Source organism: Myotis myotis, unplaced genomic scaffold (genome assembly GCF_014108235.1).
Source record: "Myotis myotis isolate mMyoMyo1 unplaced genomic scaffold, mMyoMyo1.p scaffold_m19_p_8, whole genome shotgun sequence".
NCBI lineage: Eukaryota > Metazoa > Chordata > Mammalia > Chiroptera > Vespertilionidae > Myotis > Myotis myotis.
The window spans coordinates 93,520,154-93,539,657 of NW_023416390.1; the positions used below are offsets into that span (position 1 = coordinate 93,520,154).

The 19,504-nt window shown below is 42.9% G+C and overlaps 1 protein-coding gene across 11 annotated transcripts in view; it reads right to left on the reverse strand.

Annotated features, from left to right (window-relative positions):
* The window catches only part of WDR33 (WD repeat domain 33), a 106,116-nt gene extending 91,223 nt beyond the window's left edge, over positions 1-14,893 (reverse strand). For 4 of the 11 annotated variants that reach the window (XR_004969507.1, XM_036320355.1, XM_036320352.1 and 1 more), the window contains exon 1: positions 14,728-14,891. The gene's annotated coding sequence lies outside the window, so the exon portion shown is untranslated. Of the gene's footprint in view, positions 1-14,727 lie in introns of all 11 variants that reach the window. The other 7 variants (XR_004969508.1, XM_036320358.1, XM_036320361.1 and 4 more) reach the window with 5 other exon arrangements.
* Between the last annotated feature and the right edge of the window lie 4,611 nt (positions 14,894-19,504).

A 19,504-nucleotide genomic window follows, 5' to 3' on the forward strand; every position in this document is an offset into this window, starting at 1 on the left:
TGAATCCAGACAAGGGCACATGCCCAGCTTGCATGCTCCACCCCAAATAGGGCCATGCAGGAGGCAGCCGATCAATGGTTCTCTCACACCATTGATATTTTTCTATCTCTCCCTCTCCCTCCCTCTATGAAATCAATAAAAATATATTTTTTAAAAAATTATGTCTTGCAAAAAAATCAGTTTAAAGGCACAGGCAATCAGAGAAAAAAGACTAAATTAATTCAGCCTATTTTATATCATGAACTTTTATATAATCATTAAAATGCATTTGAAATATTTTAAGCAAAAAGCTTTACATAATCTAAAGTTATGTAGAAAAATCATATTTAAAAAATTACAATTATTTTAAAATATATTTTTATTGATTTCAAAGAGGAAGGAAGAGGGGGAGAGACAGAAACATCAATGATGAGAGACAATCATTGATCGGCTGCCTCCTGCATGCCCTACACTGGGGATTGAGCCTGCAACCCAAGCATGTACCCTTGACCAGAATTGAACCCGGGGCCCTGTAGTCCACAGATGATGCTCTATCCACTGAGCCAAACCAGGTAGGGCAAAAATTACAATTATTTTAAAAGAACTGTATACTTTAATATAAAAGTAAAAAAATGGGAAAGAACATATAAAAAAGTAACAGAGCATGGAATTATGGCAAAATCCTGCCATTTTCTTTATACCTTGGGTTTTTCCAAGTTATACACAATAGATATAGGTTACTTTTATTTTTTTTAATATATTTTTTATTGATTCAGAGAGGAAAGGAGAGGGAGAGAGAGAAACACCAATGATGACAGAGAATCATTGACTGACTGCTTCCTGCACACCCATTACTGGGGATACAGCCCGCAACCAGGCATGTGCCCTTCACCAGAATCAAACCTGGGACCCTTCAGTCTGCAGGCTGACGCTTTATCCACTGAGTCAAACCAGCCAGGGCTAGATTACTTTTATAGAGAACAGTAGAGTTTTTCCTTTTTCTTTTAACGTTCTAAAATCTCTAGCTTTGCCAAATACAGTTATGTGCTGCATTGCATTTTAATAAATGATGGACCACATAAAAGATGGTGACCGCCACAAGATTACAATGGAGCTGAAAAATTCCTATCACCTAGAGACACAACAGCCATCATAATATCATAGCACAAGGTATTACTCACTAGTTTGTGGTCCTGCTAGTGCAGTGGTTCTCAACCTTTTGCCCCTTTAAATACAGTTCCTCATGTTGTGACCCAACCATAAAATTCTTTTCGTTGCTACTTCATAACTGTAATGTTGCTCCTGTTATGAATCGTAATGTAAATATCTGATATGCAGGATGGTCTTAGGCGACCGCTCTGAAAGGGTCGTTCAACTGCCAAAGGGGTCACAACCCACAGGTTGAGAACCGCTATGCTAGTGTATACAAACCAAAGGCAATGCCAGTCATATAAAAGTACAGAACATACATTTATGTGCATTACATGCTTAATAATAGATACCAATGTTACTGGTTTATGTATTCCCTATACCATACTTTTTACTGTTATAATGTACTCATTTAAAAAAAGCTTGATGTAAAATAGTATGCTGTATTACTCCAGAGACAGCCTCATATATCTTGTTGCTTACAGTGTCTCTTGATTGCATCATTTTATCTTGTGCTTGCAGTAACATACGTAAAGGTCTGTATTGTTTTTGCAGTAACATGCGTAAAGGTTTGTATTGTTTTTGCAGTAACATGCGTAAAGGTTTGTATTGTTTTTGCAGTAACATGCGTAAAGGTTTGTATTGTTTTTGCAGTAACATGCGTAAAGGTTTGTATTGTTTTTGCAGTAACATGCGTAAAGGTTTGTAGCCTTGGAGCCATAGGCCTAGGTGTGTACTAGCTATGCCATCTAGATTTGTGTAAGTGCACTCTGTGATTTCACGGAATAGTGAAATCATCTAATGACACATTTCTCAGAACTACCTCCGTCATTAAGCAGCATATGACTGTACTTTCAAAACTTTTGGTATATTCCTATACCAATGTTCTCAAATAATTTTGTAAATTTATGCTTTGTTTATTATACTCAATTTATTCAGCAGTCTCTGCACTCCCAAAGTATACGCTATATAATCCTAGGAAAGCATATAGCTCAATGGTAAAAACTACATATCTGTCTTTCTGTCTAAACGAAATTCCTTGGAAGCAAGGGCTGCATGTCTTGAAGCTCTACTAGTATATTCCCAATGATTTGTATACAGCCTGGTACATATGAAAATTGTAATAGATATATGTTAAAATATATGCTAACAGAAAATCACCAGTGGAATACCCTGCAACACTTGCTGCAGTCAACGAATGCTAAAATTAGTGAGTAAAATATTTGAAAACAGAGATTCAAAAATGGCAGCAGAGTAAGTGGAAGCTATACCGACACTCTCCCAGGACCAAACTGGAAATACAATTAAAATACACCACCCTGAAAAATCAACGAAGACTCACTGGAGAGAACCCTGATAGCCAAGGATGGAAAGTGGAGACTCCATAGAGACTGGCAGTAAGTGTGGAGGCACAAAGGAGCTGACCGGAGTCCCACTGACAGCAGCTGAAGTTTTGAAGGGATATCTAAACTGGGGGGGGGGGGGGGGCGGATTCCCACTGAAAACTCTGGGGTCTAAACCCCATGCTGGGCTCCCCAGCCCAGAGCACCAGAACTGAGAAAGGTGTCCACTTAACACCTGGCTGTGAAAAGCAGCAGGACTGCTATCTGCCAGACAGAACTGAAAATGCAGCCATTGGCCTCTTTAAGGACCAATGGACAAAATTTCGTAGGCAGCCACTCACCTTGGTCTCCAGCAGAGGGAGAGCAGAGCGGACTGGAGCTGTGAGCAGAAGCTAGGATTGGGGGCTCTGGGATTGAAGCTCGGAGGGCAGCCCCCCAATTTCCTGTGCTGAGTCATTCCCTCACGCTGCAGAGGACATCTTTCTCCAGTGAACCTTTGCATCCAGGCTGTTTTCTTCGGGGGGGGGGGGGGGGGGGGTTTGAGGGAGGCCACCCTGTTGAAAGAACTCTCTCCCCACCTTGTGGTCGATAGCCTGAGACTAATCAAAACTGTCCATGGGACTGCAAGCAGAGGCTTATCTCTGGAGGCTTTGAGTCTTTGCCTGATCTAATCCGGGACACAGGGCTAGGAAAAGCAGACCCTGATGCATATCTTCATCCTTTCAAAAGGCACCCAGCCCCAGCAGAGGGAGCCACAAACTGGATTGCTGACAGCTCCAAACAGGGTACGCAGGGCCAGTCACAAACAGCGTCTGACACTGTCCTGCACTAGAGAATGAGACTTGTAGCAGATCTACCTAAAACACAAACACAACCCAAAGAGGCAGCAAAAATAGGGAGACAAAAAGAACAAGCCCAAATGAAAGAACAAGAGATAAGAAGTTTATCAGACATTGAATTCAAAATAATGATGGCAAAGATGCTCAACTATGAAGAATGGCATAGCACTAATAAAGAACACACTGGAATACACAGCAGATTAGGAGAAGCCAAGGAAAAGATTAGTGAATTAGAATATAGGGTAGAAAAAAAATCTTGCAATCAGAAAAGAAAAAACAATTAAAAAACAGGAGAGCTTAAGGCAGGGGTGGGCAAACTTTTTGACTCGAGGGCCACAATGGGTTCTTAAACTGGACTCAGAAGAAGGAGCTGCAGCCGTGTTTCCCGACGTTGCCATGTTAACACTGCTGCTGGTGAAGGAGCGGAGGGGAGAGCAAGAGAACCCTCCACTCTTTCAGCTCTGCAGGCCGGATAGAACAGCCGGACAGGCCGGATCCGGCCCGCGGGCCGTAGTTCGCCCACGGCTGGCTTAAGGGAACCGTGGGACAGCATGAAACCTAACAATATTCACATCACAGGAGTGCCAGGAGGAGAAGAAAGTGAGCAAGGGATCAGAAACTGAAGAAATAATGGCAGAAAGCTTCCCTAACCTGGTGAAGGAAAAAGTCACACAAGTTCAGGAGGCACAGAGAGTCCCAAGCAAGAAGAACCCAAATAGGCTCATGCCCAGGCACATCATAAGTAAAATGCCAAAAATTAAAGACAAAGAATCTTAAAGGCAGCAAAAGAAAAGTAAACTGTTACCTACAAAGGAGCTCCAATAAGGCTATCAGCTGATTTTTCATCAGAAACTCTGCAGGCTACAAGGGAAATGGCAAGATGTATTCAAGGTAACGAAAAGCAAGGCTAAGAAACCAAGTTTACTATATAAAGCAAGGCTGTAATTCAAAATAGAAATACAGAGCACTCAGACAAAAAAGGCTAAAGGAGTTTGTCACCACCAAACCAGAACTGCAAGAAACGCTAAGGGACTCCTATAATGAAAAGGAGAGAGAGAGAGAGAGAGAGAGAGAGAGAGAGAGAGAGAGAGAGAGAAGGGAGGGAGGGGAGAAAGAAAGGAACTACATGAAAATAAAAAGCTTTTGGCCCAGCTGACATGGCTCAGTGGTTGAACGTCAACCTATGAACCAGGAGTATATACCTGAGTTGTGGGCTCTGTCCCCAATAGGAGGCATGCAGGAGGCAGTTGATCCATGATTCTCTCTCACCATTGATGTTTCTCTCTCTCCCTCTCCCTTCCTCTCTGACATCAATAAAAATATAGTTTTAAAAATAATAAAAGTAAAAAACTTCTGCACAGCCAAAGAAACCATCAACAAATATGTATGGGAGAACATATTTGGCAATGACACATCTGATAAAGGGTTAATATCCAAAATATATAAGGAATGCATAGAACTTAAAAGGAAGACAAACAATCTACTTAATCCAATTTAAAATGGGCAAAGGACATAAATAGACACTTCTCCAAGGTGGACATACAGATGTCCAAGAGACATGAAAAAATGCTCAAAGTCGATGATCATCAGAGAGATGCAAATCAGAACAACAATGAGGTATCACCTCACACCTGTCAGAATGGCTATCATCAACAAATCAACAGATGACAAGCGCTGGGGAGGCTGGGGAGAAAGGGGGACCCTCGTGCACTGCTGGTGGGAATGCAGGCTGGTGCAGCCACTGTGGAAAAGAGTATGGAGTTTCCTCAAGACAGTAAATATGAAACTGCCATTTGACCCAGTGATACCACTTCAAGGAATATATCCTAAGAGACATGAAACACAATCAGAGAGAATGTATACACCCCTATGTCCATACCAACACAATTTACAATAGCTAAGATCTGGAAACAGCCCAAGTGCCCATCAGTACATGAGTGGATAAAAAAGCTGTGGTACATTTATACCATGGAGTACTATGCCACAGTAAAAAAGAACCTCTTACCCTTTGAGACAGCATGGAGGGACCTGGAGAGTGTTATGCTAAGTGAAATAAGCCAGTCAGAGAAAGCCAAGTGTCACATAATCTCACTCATATGTGGAATCTAATGAACAAAATAAACCGAGGAACAAAATAGATCCAGTGACACAGAAGCATGGAATAGACTGCAGAATCTCAGAGGGAAGGCATGGGAGGGTGGTTGGGTGGGAAGTAATTAAACCAAAGAATTCATATGCATATATGCATAACCCATGGACACAGACAATAAGGTGGTGAAGGTTGGGGTTGGGGTGAGTAAGGCAATAAGGGGTTAATGGGAGGAAAAAGGGGATATATGTAATACTCTCAACAATAAAGTTTTTTTTAAAGTTTGAGAATAGTATATTTACATAGTTTCAAAGTATCTCCTCCAAGATACATATTAAGATCAAAGGAATAAACAGTAACCATACAGAAAGAAACAGTATTAACTCAGACAATAATTTTTGTTTCGGTTATCAAAGGGAATGAGATAGAAGTTTCACCATATTGAAAGGGTATGTTTAGGATAGTCTAACTTAAATACAAAATAAACATTTTGAGGTGGGAAGACAGTCCTTAGGATGCACAAAGAGATGCAGTCCATTCTCCAGAACAACTATCACAGAGACAATTAAAGTAACAGCCCTCTTAGCTGTCTATCAAGAGACATGCCTCAAGACTCTTGGATAAAGGAAGTAATGGTTTCAATTAGCCCTAAATCGGGTTTGCAGAGAATACAGATTTGATTTGCAATTAAGATAAGTATGTGAGCAAATCTTTAAAAAAAAAAGCATATGTAGGAGAAATAAAAAATCAGGGAGACAGCTCAAGTTAAGACCAAAGAGACAACCAGAATAAAACATGAATCTTTGAATATGGACCAATTACTACATAATATTAAGGAATTATAGCTCATTTTCTTTGATGTGATGCAGCATACTAATATTGCATGCTGAAGCATTATGTATCATGATATCTGCAACTACTCTCAAATAGCTAAAAATATGCATGTGTGTATATTATTATGTATATATGTAGAGACAAGATGTATTAGGAATTTTATCAATACCCACATAACAACCTGGGATCACATTAAATCTACAGATCAAATTGAGAAGAACTCAATATCTTGACAATACTGAATCTTTCTATCCATGTTCAATAAATATTTTCCCATTTACTTAGATCTTCTTCGATTTTTCATCAGAGTTTTATAGTTTTCCTTATGTAGATCTTGTACATTTTGAGGGGATTAAAGTACTTTTTTTTTTTCAAATTTATTTTATTGGTTTTTTACAGAGAGGAAGGGAGAGGGATAGAGAGTTAGAAACATCGATGAGAGAGAAACATTGATCGGCTGCCTCCTGCACACCCCCTCCTGGGGATGTGCCCGTACCAAGGTACATGCCCTTGATGGGAACGGAACCTGGGACCCTTGAGTCCACAGGCCGACGCTCTATCCACTGAGCCAAACCGGTTAGGGCTAAAGTACTTTTTTTGTTGTGAATGTAGATGGCACTGTTTTTTTTGCTTTTGTTTTTTAATATATTTTTCTTGATTTCAGAAATAGGAAGGGAGAGGGAGAGAGTTAGAAACATCAATGATGAGAATCATCGCCTCCCAAATGACCCACACTGGGGATCGAGCATGTGCTCTGACCAGGAGGAATGAAACCATGACCTCCTGGTTCATAGGGTCAATACTCAACCACTGATCCACAATGGCCAAGCCTAGATGGCACTGTTTTTAATTCCAAATTCCAACTGTTCATTGTGGCTATATAAAAAAGCAACTGACTTTTGTATATTTATCTTGCATCCTGAAGCCTTGCTATAATCGTTTATTAGAGGTTTTTTGATTCTTTAGATTTTCTACATAGACTTCTGTGAACAAACACAATTTTAGTTCTTCCTTCCCAATGTGCATTGTATACCTTTTATGCCCTTTTCTTGTCTTATTGCATTAGCTAGGACTTCCAAGACAATGCTGAAAAGGAGTGGTGAGTGTGGCCATCTCTAACTTGTCCCTGATCTTAGCATCTAGTTTCTCACTATTAAGTTTATTAGCTGTGTTGGGTTTAGAGATTTTCTAAATCAACTTGAGGAGGTTCCCTTCTATGTCTAGTTTGCTGAGCATTTTTAACATGAATGGGTAATGAATTCTGTCAAATGTTCTTTTGTATTCACTGATATAATCATGATTTTTCTTCTTCAGCTTATTGATATGATTACACAATTCATTATTGAATACTGAACCAGCCTTCCACACCTGAAACAAATCCCACTTGGTCATAATATGTATAATTCTTTTTTTTCACTGTTGCATTAGTTTTGCTAATATTCTATTGAAGATTTGTGTTCCAGAGACATTGATCTATAGTTTTCCTTCTATAATGTCTTTGTCTGGTTTTGGTATTAGGGTAATGTTGCTTCAAGAATGAATTAGAAAGTATTTCTTCTACTTCTATTTTCTGGAAGAGACTAGAGAAATGGTATAATCTCTTTCTGAAATGTTTCGTAGAATTCACCAATGAATCCATCTGGGTCTGGTGCTTTCTGTTTTGGAAGGTTTAATCACTGATTCAATTTCATCCTCTCAAGCTCCTGTATCGTAAAATCTTAATACAGCCTTGCTTAAAATCTTAAGACAGCCTAGCTGTAGTTCAGTTGTTGAGCATCAACCCATGAACCAGAAAAGTCAACGATTCTGTAGGGACCCTGTCCAGAGAGAGTATGCCAGGTGTTCAAGGCCAATTTGAGTAAGGGAAGCCTAATGAGGATGTTCAAGGCCAATCCGGGCAAGGACACAGCAATTGTACTGTATGCAATGCACAAGTGTGTCCTTCTATATCCCAAAGACTGATGTCACTCTTCTGTCTATGTTGGTATAAAGATGTGTTACTAACCAGCTGAGGCGAGGCTGCTTTTATATAAGGCTGGCTCCTACAGCTCCTAGGTGCCCAGCTGCTTTGTATAGCTCCTGCGCTTGCTACTGTGTTACCAAGAACTGTTTTCTCTGGCAGGATGGAGTAAGAACTCCCACAGCTGGTGCTATGAGCAGGATCAAGGAAGAACTTATTCCAACAGATTTCTAGTCAGAGCACAGGCCTAGGTTTTGGGCTCAACCCCTAATAGAGGGTGTGCAGGAGGCAGCCAATCAATGATTCTCTCATCATTATGTTTATATCTCTCTCCCCTTCTCCCTTCCTCTCTATGAAATTAATTTTAAAAAATTAAAATGTTAAGATGTAGAAATATTTATAACCCAACAGGACAAAGGTTTATAAAAGTATGTACAAAACACTATGGGGTAGCAGGATTTATACCCAACAAAATAAGACTTTAAGTAGCTTTACCCCTAACCGGTTTGGCTCAGTGGATAGAACATCAGCCTGTGGACAAAAGAGTCCCAGGTTTGATTCCGGTCAAGGGCATGTACCTTGGTTATGGGTACATACCCAGTAGGGGGTGTGCAGGAGGCAGTTGATCGATGTTTCTCTCTCATCGATGTTTCTAACTCTCTATCCTTCTGCCTTCCTCTCTGTAAAAAAAACAAAAAAAAAACTCAATAAAATATATTTATTAAAAAAAAAAAAAAAAGTAAAGACTTTAACAAGAGACAAAGAAGGATCCAGCAATTCCACTTCTGGGTATTTATCTAAAAAAAACAGCCGAAACCGGTTTGGCTCAGTGGATAGAGCGTCGGACTGCGGACTGAAAGGTCCCAGGTTCGATTCCGGTCAAGGGCATGTACCTGGGTTGCGGGCACATCCCCAGTGGGAGATGTGCAGGAGGCAGCTGATCGATGTTTCTAACTCTCTCTCTCTCTCCCTTCCACTCTGTAAAAAAATCAATAAAATATATTTTAAAAAAAATAAAAATTAAAAAAAAACAAAATACTAAATTAAAAAAATATATGCATTCCTACATTCCCTACAGCATTATTTTCAACAGCCAAGATACGGAAGCAATCTAAATGCCCATCAACAGATGAATGGATAAAGAAGTGGTTCGTATGTACAATGGAATATGACTCAGCCATAAAAAAACAATAAAATCTTGCCATCTGCAACAACATGGATGGACCTAGAGGATACTGTGATGAATGAACAAGCAGGCCAGAAACAGACTCATAGATACAAAGAACATTTTGATGGTTGCCAGATGGGAGGGGGTTAGAGTGATGGGTGAAAAGAGTGAAGGGATTAAGAAGTACATATTGATAGTTACTGAACAGTCATGGGGATGTAAAGTACAACATAAGAATATAAGCAATAGCCGAACCGGTTTGGCTCAGTGGATAGAGCCTCGGCCTGCGGACTGAGGGGTCCCGGGTTCGATTCCGGTCAAGGGCATGTACCTTGGTTGCGGGCACATCCCCAGTAGGGGGCGTGCAGGAGGCAGCTGATCGATGTTTCTCTCTCACTGATGTTTTCAACTCTCTATCCCTCTCCCTTCCTCTCTGTAAAAAAATCAATTTTTTAAAAAGTGTATATGAGAAAGCAAAAAACAAAAAACAAAACACCATTATGTTATGCACCTAAAACTAATATAATGTTATGTCAATTATATCACAACTAGAGGCTCAGTGCACGAATTCATGCACGGGTATGGTTCCTCGGGGTAGCCTGCAGGGATCGGGCCCCAACTCGCACCCCCAGCTCCACCTGGCACCCCACCATGGCCTGGCACCGCCCCCTCACCTGTTCCACCATCCCACCTGCGGGGCAATCGATCAGGACCGGGCCCCCTGCCTGGCTCCCTAAGTGCCTGAAGGGCGATCAGTGGGGCAATTGGACCCCCGCTCACACCCACCTTGGCCTGGCAATGCCTGCTCACCTGCTCCACCATCCCGCCGCAGTCCCGCTCTCGAAGGGGCCCATCGGGACCGGCGGTGCCTCCACTGCCGCCCGCCAGTGCCACATCGCCAACACCCACCATGTTCCGCGCCACCCCCTGGTGGTCAGGAAACGTCATAGGGAGCAGTCGAACTTCCAAACAGTTTGCATATTAGGCTTTTATTATATAGGATTAAAAAACCTGAAAATGTCACCAATTCAAATCACTAACAGAAAAATATCAAAATTCACTGAATGCTCCAGGGGTGGGCAAACTTTTTGACTCGAGGGCCACAATGGGTCCTTAAACTGGACCGGAGGCCGGAACAAAAGCATGGATGGAGTGTCTGTGTGAACTAATATAAATTCAAAGTAAACATCATTACATAAAAGGGTACGGTCCTTTTTTTTTTTAGTTTATTCATTTCAAAAGGGCCGGATCCGGCCCACGGGCCGTAGTTTGCCCACGGCTGTATTAGACACTTCCTTTCACTTTTGAGATACTATAATTAACATCCTATATAATAAAGCTTTAACATGCAAATTGATCGTCACTCCATCACACCATCACAAGATGACTGCACCCACACTGGAGGCAGGGTTCCCGCAACACAAGATGGCTGTGCCCACAGCGGAGGCAGGGTTCCCGTAACAAACTGTAACAAGTGATCAGCAGGGACCTGAGGCTGCATGGCGCTGGGCATGGGCGAGGGACCTGAGGCCGCACCCCCAGCCCAGTGGGGCTTGACGGGGGACCTCAGTCTGTGCCGCCCCCCCGCCCCAGGCCAGGGGACCTAAGGCTGTGCCCCCCCACCTGGCACCAGGCCGGGGGACCTGAAGCTGCACCCCCACCCGGCAGGGCTTGATGGGGGCCCTGAGGCTGTGTCCCCCACCCCGTGGGGCTTGACGGGGGTGGGGCCAGCCAGGTCTGGATCTCACCCAATGGGGTGGGGCTGGCCGGGTCTGGGTCTCACACGATTTCGAGGTGCATGTGGGTGGGCGGGGACTTGACGCTGGGTCCTGTGGCACGCCCTAGACCAGGGGTGGGCAAACTTTTTGACTCAAGGGCCACAATGGGTTCTTAAACTGGACTCAGAAGAAGGAGCTGCAGCCATGTTTCCCGACGTTGCCATGTTAACACTGCTGCTGGTGAAGGAGCGGAGGGGAGAGCAAGAGAACCCTCCGCTCTTTCGGCTCCGCAGGCCGGATAGAACAGCTGAACGGCCCGCGGGCCGTAGTTTGCCCACGGCTGCCCTAGACTCTGACGGGTGGAAGATTTTCATATACATTTTACTAATTTTCTTTCATCTCTGACACTTTATTATAGAGAAAGGGCAAATAGCAATATTAAAATATTTTCTCTAATTCCCTTTTAATGTGCACAAATTTTGTGCACCGGGCCACTAGTTTTCATATAAAAGGAAACTGAAGTTCAAAAGTTTAATTAACTGACCTAAGTAGAAGAAAGCTAGTTAGTGGTGAGCCTGGCATTCAAACCTAGGTGTGTCTCCTGTTGAAACCCATGCCCTTTCCAATACTACCCAGCCCTGGGAATTTATAGGCACTCAAATTATGAATATAAGGTACAATACAAACATTATGAAGTTAGTCGCTCTACCAGAAAACACTAAAACGTTCAAGGGCCAGAAAAGATGAGAGTAATGTAAGATTTTCCAATACACCAGTATTTAAAAGCTTCTGTTTCTAGGACTAGTGTAAAGTCTTTGCAATGGGGAGAGAAATGTCACCAAAGAGAAAGTGTGTTCAACTAACAAAGTTTTGAACCTGTAGCTCTTCCAAAGACAAAAGACAAAATACTTTTAAATAGTAAGAACTATGATCTGTTGACTAACTTGTCACATAACACATTACAGCAACAGAGAAATTTTCACCATTTGGGGAAAAAAATTAACATCTCTTATAAGCAATGGTTTCAACACAAATAAAATCCAGGAGTAATGGCCCTAGCCAGTTTGGCTCAGTGGACAGAGTGTCAGCCTGCGGACTGAAGTGTCCTGGGTTCAATTCCAGTCAGGGCACATGCCTGGGTTGTGGGCTCGGTCCCCAATAGACCGCCTGCAGGAGGCAGCCAATCAATGATTGTCTCTCATCATTGATGTTTCTATCACTCTCTCCCTTCCTCTCTAAAATCAATAAAAATATATTTTAAAAAAAAAAGAAGAAGAAATCCAGGAGAAATGTTTGGCAGAAAACTAAGTCAATTTAGAATATATTTTTTTAATATATTTTTGCCATAGCAGGTTTGGCTCTGTGGAAAGAGCGTTGGCATGTGGACCAAAGGGTCCTGGGCTCCATTTGGGCACATTGCACAGATGCAGGCTCCTCCCCCGCCCAGACCCTGGTCAGGGTGCGTGTAAGAGGCAACCAATCGATGTGTTTCTCTCACATGGGTGTTTCTGTCTTTCCCTCTCTCTCTAAAATCAATGGAATAATATCCTTGGGTGAGGATTAAAATACATTTTTTAACTGATTTCAGAGAGGAAGGGAGAGGGAGAGAAAGATAAAAACATCAATGATAAGAGAAAATCATTGATTGACTGCCTTCTGATACCCCACACTAGGGTTTGAGCTCACAACCCGGGAGTCCCACCGGGAATTGAACTGTGACCTCCTAATTCATAGGTCGATGCTCAACCACTGAGCCATGCCTGTTGGGCCAATTTAGAATCTTAAACAACAAATCTGGAATACTTAAACAACTGGTAATTTTTTTGATATCTAATACGCACTTTGATAATGAAGTTTTCTAATCTGCAGACTCCAACTAATTAATACTACTTTATCTGAAAACACTGGTAAAAGTCTTAATTTTTTCCTAAGCAACCTCATAGGAATTATGTAAATACCTGCATAAGTGAATAACTTTCACTAATACCTTTGCAGATGTATGTTATTGTTATAGAGGTTTATTGTAACCTTACTTTCTTATTCTGAAATATGAAACAGTTCAAATTTCAGCAACAATGAGATAATGTTTTTTCCAAAGTAATGTGAAAAAGAAAAGTATATGAACTTAATACTTAGCAAAGAGTTCAAAAAAGCACATCAAGTGGTTATTAAAAGTATAATTAAAGGCCCAGCCAGCACCGCTCAGTGGTTGAGCATCGACCTATGAACCAGGAGGTCATGGTTGGATTCTGGTCAGGGCACAGGTTGCAGGCTCAAGCCCCGGTAGGGGGCGTGCAGGAGGCAGCTGGTCAATGATTCTCTCTCAACATTCATGTTTCTATCTCTCTCTCCCTCTCACTTCCTCTCTGAAATCAATAAAAATATTTAAGTGTAATTAAAGCCTTAAGTCAAGTTAAAACTGTGATTGCAAAATCTGTCCTTTAAATATTTTTCACCAAAGAATGCAAGTTAAGCCATCAACTTCATAAATAAGGATTTATTTTTTTTTCCTAAAGCACTGTGCTGTAAGGCCAACTTCCTACCAATCCTTCCCAAGAGTACCGAAAGATTTATTCAAGAAAATTGGCTAAATATGGAACTTTAAGCCTCAGCACAAACTCAAATCCACACAGTATTTTTATCTTCTTGGAAAGGATATCAATTTAAAAAAGCGAAAGTATGGTAATAAAAGATGGATGTTAAGTGTAATTATCACGAGAGAGGAAATGCTGCCAAGGGAACAATAACGTGTTTCCTTTCAACTACAAGTTTTATTTGCCTTAAATAGAGCTACCCTGCACGTTAAGGCAAAAACACGCCGTGCACTCCGCACCCTCGGCAGCTCAGCGCGCCCGGGCCTTCCCGGCAGCACAGGCTTCTGGGCGCGCTCCGCTGTCTCCCTACGGTCCTGAGCAGTCAACTCAACTCCTCCGCGCAGCAATCACTTCAAAATCCTCTTAACAGGCTTTGCACAAATAATCCGCATTTTTCTGATTTGATTTACACGCATCCAATGGGAATTCCCTACCGACCCGCCTTCTCTCTCCGGATGGGCCACTCACCACAAGGGTTACAACTAAGTAACGGCATTTTCCTCTTTTTCTTTTTTTTAAGAATACTTTCTAAGAGCCTGAGTATGAACTACCAGAAGGCAACTTAAAATCGGGGCTCTTGAAGGAAGCATTATTTAAAGCAAACAAAACGGGGATTAACTATTCCGAAGGAGCAGGCTTCTTGTTACAAATGCTAATTGCCAGCCACGATATACGGAGGCATTCGCTACCCGTGACCCTTAAACCAACCGCTCGAAGCCACACGCCGTTCCCTCTGGCCCAACCCACTCCCGCCCCACATCTCAGGGCAACGCGCTTCCCTCCCGCCGACTTCGCCTCTCCCCGGGGCCTTCCCTCCGCGGCGTCCGGTCGCCCCCGATCCCGCCAGCCTTAGTCCGACCCGCCCTCCTTCCTGGCACCGCGAGCCTCCAGCGTGTCCTCTCAGACTCCAACCTGCCGCCGAGAACCCTCCCGACGCCGATCTTCCCGGCTCGCTCGACTCGGGCCCCAGGCCCTCCCGGCCCCCACGCAACGGCCGCGCTTGAAAATGGCGGAAAGCGTCGCCCGCCCCGGCGAGTGTCCGGGCCGCACTCACCTCGGCGCGGAGCACAGCTCCTAGTGAAGAGCGAGCGCAGCGCTCGAGTTCACCGTTGGGAACGTCTCTCCTCTCGCCTCCTCCCTCCGCCCCTCTCAATCCCTCTCCTCCATAGCAGCAGCCGCCATCTCCCCGGATTAGCCACCGAGCGCACGCCCCTGCGTCACCACGCACCGGTGTACGGCTCTACGTCACGCGCGCCGGCGCCACAGGGGTCCGCAGGGTTCGACCTGCGCATGTGCATAGGCGAGGGGCGGGGTCTGGCCACCCGCAGCCAACCCGGCGCTTCCTTTGTTCGGCGCCCGGGTTGGCTCAGCCGTGGGAGGAGCGGGCCGGGCGTCTGGCTGTCTCAGTCTCCTCAAGTTGTGAGCCGGCCTCGATGCTCCCAAAGATACTCCGTTTCCCAACGTTTGGATAAGCATTTCGTCCTGTGTTAGGTCATGTGGCCAAGCATACTGGAGAGTCGAACTGTGGACAAGGCGCTTGACCTTGCAAAGCCTTTGTTCGCCGGGAAATGGGGCTCCGGGCTGAGCACCTAAGTGCAAGCACCCAGCCGGCAGGCGCGCGGTTCCCCTCTGCCGGTGGCCCGGCGCCCTCGGTCCCAGCACTCGGGAGAAGCTGGCTTGCAGGGCAGCCGCAGGCACCTGCACCCAAGGCGCACAGGAATGTTCGCAGCAGCTTTCCTCCTCCACCAAACAGCACCACCCGCATTTCCATCAGCAGTGGAACGGTGCATGCATCGTGGTGATGTTCTGCAATGACCTGCAGCCATGGAAAATAACCAGCGAGGCCCTCGCCGGTGTTGCGCAGTGGCTAGAGCGTCGGCCCGCAGACTGAAGGGTCCCAGGTTTGATTCTGGAACAGGGCACGCACCTTGGTTGCAGGCTTCTCCCAGCCAGGACATGCGGGAGGCAGCCAATGGATGTGGTTCTCTCTGATGTTTCTCTCTTTTCCTCTCTCTTCCACTTTCTCTAAAAGATCAATGGAAAAATATTCTCGGGTGAGGATTAACAAAAATAAATAAATAAATAAATAAATAAAAAGCCCCAGTGGGTTTGGCTCAGTGGATAGAGCATCGGCCTGCGGACTGAAGGGCCCCAGGTTCTATTCTGGTCAAGGGCTTGTACCTTGGTTGCTGGTGCATCCCCAGTAGGGGGTGTGCAGGAGGCAGCTGATCTATGTTTCTAACTCTCTATCCCTCTCCTTTCCTCTCTGTAAAAAATTAATAAAGCATATATTTTTAAAAAAACATTCAAACCTATAAAGAATTTTTTTAAAAAAGAAAAATAATTACTGATAAATACAACAAACTGGATGAATATCACAGATATTGTTTAATCAGGCACAAAAGAGGACGCTGCATTATTCCATTTATATATGAAGTTCAGAATACAACTTCAAAACAAGCAAATTGTCTTCTTTTGGAAAGTAAATTGGAAATATGAACCAAGAATCTTTATCTAACCGCTATACTGTACACCAGAAACTAATATAAAATAATGTTGAATGTAAACTGTACTTGAAAAATAAAAATAAAAATGTTTAAAGGAATCTTTAGCCCTAGCTGGTTTGGCTCAGTGGATATAACATCCGCCTACAGACTGTAGGGTCCAAGGTTCGATTCCAGTCAAGGGCATATGCCTGGGCTACGGGTTCAATCCCCAGTAGGAGGGGGCATGCAGCAGGCAGCCAATCAATGATTCCCTTTCATCATTGATGTTTCTATCTCCCTCTCTCGTCCTCTCCCTTCCTCTATGAAAAAAATAAAAAAATATATTTAAAAAAAAGAATCTTTAGCCCTAACCTGTTTGGCTCAGTGGATAGAGCGTCGGCCTGCGAACTGAAAGGTCCCAGATTTGATTCCGGTCAAGGGCATGTACCTTGGTTGCGGGCACATCCCCAATAGGAGTTGTGCAGGAGGCAGCTGATCAATGTTTCTCTCTCATCGATATTTCTAACTCTATCTCTCTCCCTTCCTCTCTGTAAAAAATCAATAAAATATATTTTTAAAAATTAAAAAAAAATTAAATTAAATTAAAAAAAGAATCTTTAAAATATGTGTTACTTTTGACTTTAATCCTTCTAAAAATCTATAGTTGGAGAAATGTGAAAAAGATTTGTAGACAAACCTCTCACTGAGGTAGTATTGATGACAGCAAGCAAAAAAAAAAAAATGAAAGCAACTTAAATGGCCAACACCAGAGAATGGTTAACAGCACATCATACAACAGAATACTATGCAAACAGTACAGAGGATATACTACAAAACTTTTATGATGACATCACAAATGCTTATAATCTAATTTTAGTGGGGCATGAATACGAGCAACTGTAAGTATTTATACATAATAAGAAATAGCTAAATGGTAGTATTAAGGATGTCTGTTTACTTCAAATATGTTTTGCTTTTGTAATCACTAAGGAAGAAAGGATGTTGTTGGATTTTTTTAACAAAATAACAAGTACTGACATTGTATGTTGTTATTTATTATTAATTGCATTTTTATTTGTTACCATTTACAATATCCAATTTCCTGTCCATTGTTTAACATTACACATCACTTAGGGAATCTTTCCATTTTTTCATTAGTTTATATTAGACTTGGAAACCACTGGTTGTTATTAATAAACTAGAGGCTTGATGCATGAAATTCATGCAAGAGTAGGCCTTCCTTCCCCCGGCTGCTGGCATGAGCTTCCCTCTGGCACCCAGGGACCTGGGCTTCCCTCCCAGCCCCGGTCTAATTAGCATATTACACTTTTATTATTATAGATATTAGGACCCTACAACTCCCCAGGTGTCAAGAGTTTAGTCTTCCTTTCCCCAATTCCAGGAAGGCAGGGATTATAATAAACTTGGAAGCAACAGCAAAGATTTGGGAAAGTAAGAAGTATACTCCAAGCTAGTATTAAAAAATAAAATTTAACTGAATAAACTTTAAAGTCTTCATTGGCTTTACTCAATGATTCATGAATTTGGCAGCATCTAATCTAGTAGACAGAAAGGAGCTTCAAGGAGCTGTACAAAAATGAAAGACTTATAGGGAGAGTAGAAACAATAAATTACACCAGGCAGAAAAGCAGGTTGGTTATGGCAAGGTGGCTTTCCTTAGGGGATAGTAAGAGGTCTATCAGGCAGATTACCAAACTAATGCCTGACTCACTGAGGTAAGAGTTCACTTTTAGGAGAGCCAAAACTATAATTAAGTCTTGATTTGGTGACATAGGTCTTAGCATAAGTGACTCCATTTTGAGCCTGTTGTCTTGCTTTGAACAATAGGATGTGTGAGTGAGTATATACCCTCAAAGAATATGATGGAGGTGGGAGTGGGAGAACCCATTACTCAGTCAACAAGCCACTTACTCAGTCAACAAATAGTTACTGCCCTTCGTTTCCTCTAACTTCTGGGCACAGAATTAGCCAGATCTCAAGGAGTTCCTGTAGGACCAGAGACAATTCTAGTTCCCTGTGGTAAATGTAGGGTAGGATGGCGGGAACCCTGAAGAAAAGCCAGAAGAGCAGGCAAGGTCTCCATGGGCTTAAGAGAGGAGTGTGGCCAGAAAGGTGATCCTAAGGAGTACACCCTTAAGTTGGGTTCTAAAGGTAAGTAGAAAAGTGACAAACAGTAAGTCCATTCCTAGATATAGCTATAAGGGGTAAGGAAGACAGCCAAGCATATTAAAGTGTCCTAATCCTTCAGAATCCTTAAAATGTGCTGAACTGCAGGGTCAATCTATAAAGCCATCATGAAATGCCATCATAAAAATATGTTGTATGCACCTCTCAAAATCACCAATTTAATCATAGGCTATTCACACCTCTAATCACACAGGTCCTTCTGGGAAATGTTTTAATTCATTAGGCGAGACACTACCAGTATGCAAATAGCAATAATCTATATTCTGTGGAATTTTATATGTGATCCACTGCCTTTAAAAAGATTATTTAGCCCAGCCGCTGTGGCTCCATGGTTGAGCATCAACCCAGAAATCAAGAGGTCCCCGGTTAACTTCCTGATCAGGGCACATGCCTGGGTTTCAGGCTCCATCCCCAGCAGGGGGAGTGCAGGAGACAGACGATCAATGATGTTCCTCCTTCATCGCCAATGTTTCTTTCTCTTTCTATAAAAATCACTAAAAACAGCCTTGGCCAGTTTGGCTTAGTGGATAGAGCGTGGGCCTGCGGACTGAGGGGTCCCAGGTTCGATTCCAACCAGGGGCACATGCCTGGGTTGCAGGCTCAATCCCCAGTGGGGCGTGCAGGAGGCATCCAATTGATGGTTCTCTCTTATCATTGATGTTTCTCTCTCTCCCTCTTCCTTTCCCTCTGAAATCAATAAAGAAATATATCAATTAAAAAAATAAAATTAAATTTAAAATCACTAAAAACATATTTTCCTTTAAAAAGTTATTTAAAAATAGCAGCATTGCGTTAGCTGGTTTTACTCAGTGGATAGAGCATTGGCCTGTGGACTGAAGGGCACATGCCCAGGTTGTGGGCTCAACCCCCAGTAGGGGGCGTGCAGGAGGCAGCCAATCAATGATTCTCTCACATCATTAATGTTTCTAGTTCTCTCTCTCCCTTCCCCCTGAAATCAATACAAATATATACTTTTAAAAATCTTTTTTTTTTTTTAAATATATTTTATTGATTTTTTACAGAGAGGAAGGGAGAGAGAGATAGAGAGTTAGAAACATCGATGGGAGAGAAACATCGATCAGCCGCCTCCTGCACATCTCCCACTGGGGATGTGCCCGCAACCCAGGCACATGCCCT